At 40.9% G+C, this 2,131-nt stretch overlaps 1 non-coding gene across 1 annotated transcript; it reads right to left on the bottom strand.

Moving 5' to 3' along the window:
- Window positions 1–260: 260 nt before the first annotated feature.
- On the bottom strand, window positions 261–330 carry LOC137373285 (small nucleolar RNA SNORD79). Its single transcript, XR_010975616.1, has one exon. It is a non-coding gene; the product is annotated as a small nucleolar RNA SNORD79 (small nucleolar RNA).
- Window positions 331–2,131: the final 1,801 nt, after the last annotated feature.

The raw sequence follows: 2,131 nt of genomic DNA, 5'->3' as shown, positions 1-2,131 counted from the left end.
AGATAGAAGTGCAAGAGATTGGTGATAATTTGGGACATTCTGGTAACAGAACAGGATTTCAAGGGAATGCAACCCGAATGGCAAGATTGGTGCTCCTGGGACTTGATTAGAACTAAATCAATGACTTGGAATTGATGAATAGCATTACCCACCCACATTTAGGTGGCACTGCAAATTGTATAGGTGTGAACAGGAGCTACCACAGAATGGTAACATTTAAACAAGGGCATAGAGAAATTGGAAGGAGAGAGGGCTATTTGTACTGGTTCAGTAAATACAAAGTTTCTGTCACTCTTTTTCAGAGAGATTCCCAATGGATCATCAACAGTACAAATGAACCACTCCATACTGGATCTTTGAACAGATTTAAAATCATTTACACAGGACCATTGACAGTAGGCACAGTATTAATGACCTCCAAGAATTCAGCTAATTCTCACCCCATTAACTCAGCTCCTCAGTGCTGTTTGACAATTCAGAGCTGGTGCTTGGACTTGCAGAATCCATCCCCACCTATAAAAAGGCAATACTTATGTTAGAGAGATGTTACAGCCAGACTGGACACATGCTTAGCATAATCTCAGTTGTGCAACTCAGATGCTTTTGATAGTGGTTGGTGTTTTCGTCATCCAAAAAGTCGAGAGTAGCAAATAATCATCATCATTGTGCACAAAGAACTTTCAAAGATCAGTCACAGCCTTGCAGACTGAGCTGACTGCACCTTTTCTATCCACCCCATGGGAAGTAGATTATAGTGCACCCAATTGTTGGGAGTCAACTTCCAAACAGATCAAACCAATCTACACCAACCCCTTCTTCCTAGGCACCTCAAGTCATTTAACTTTAGGGTAATAGCTGGGCTGGTTAATGAATCATTGACATGTACATTTAAACATGATAGCAAAGTTAACAAAGGGCCAGACAGGGATTAAAATATCATGGATGTAAATTACACTTTAGGATTATGATACCAGCCTTGGAGGAAATGCAGTGTATTTGCCAAAATACTATCTAAACTCAAAGGGTTACATGGGAGGGGAAGTATGAATGAGATTAGCACCCTTGAAAGTTAATAGTAGATCATCAGACCATTTTCCAGTCCTCACTAGACAGGTGGGTTGCCAGAGGATTAGATAACTGCTAAGTTGCACCCGTCTAAAAAGGGGAGCAAGGGATAGACCAAATACTTACAGGCCAGTCAGTCTAACCTTAGTAGTGGGCAAGTTATTCAAATCTACTGAGACAGGATAAACTGTCACTTAAAAAGTGAGGTTAATCAAGGATAGTTTGCATGGGTGTTAAGGGAGGATATAGTTTGAACAACTTGATAATTTTTGTAGTAACCATTGATGTGGTCTACTTGGACTTCAGCAAGGTTTGACAAGCTCCCACAGACTGGTTAAAAAAATAAAATCCCAGGGAAATGCAAGGTAGATACAAAATTGGCTCAGTGGCAGGAAACAAAGGGTAATTGTTTACAGCTGTTTTAGCAACTGGAGAGCTGTTTCTTATGGTGTTCCACAGGGCTCTGTACTAAACCCCTGCTGTTTGTGGTGTACATTAACAATTTGGATATAAATGTAGGGGGCATGATCAAGAAGTTTGCAAACAAAGATTGGCTGTGTGGTGGATCGTTGTAGACTGCAGGATGATATAGTCAGATGGGCAGAAAAGTGGCAAATAGAATTCAACTTGGAAGTGAGGATGCATTTGGAGAAGTCAAACAAGGCAAAGGAATACATATTTATTGGGAAAATAGAAGTGTAGAGGAAGTAAGGGACCTTGGAGTGAATTCCCACAGATCCTTGAAGGTAGTGGGCAGGACAATAAGGTGGTTAAGACATATGAATCCTTTCCTTTATTAGCTGATGTATAGAACACAAGAGCACGGAGGTTATGCTGGAACTATATAACTCATTGGTTAGCTCACAATTTTTTTCACCAAGGGTGGTATGGCCAGGGAATGCTATCTGAAAGGCTAGTTGAGGCAGAGACCCTCAAATCATTCAAAAGGAGTCTGGATATACACCTGAAGTTTCATAAGCTGTAGACCAAATTCTGGAAGGTGGGATTAGAATAGGTGGGTCGTTTTTCAGCCAACACAGACACCATCAGCCAAGTGGCCTCTTTC

This window comes from Heterodontus francisci, chromosome 8 (genome assembly GCF_036365525.1).
Source record: "Heterodontus francisci isolate sHetFra1 chromosome 8, sHetFra1.hap1, whole genome shotgun sequence".
In the NCBI taxonomy this organism is placed as follows: domain Eukaryota; kingdom Metazoa; phylum Chordata; class Chondrichthyes; order Heterodontiformes; family Heterodontidae; genus Heterodontus; species Heterodontus francisci.
The sequence above is the reverse complement of the archived record's forward strand: the minus strand, read 5'-3'. Positions and strand labels throughout refer to the sequence as shown.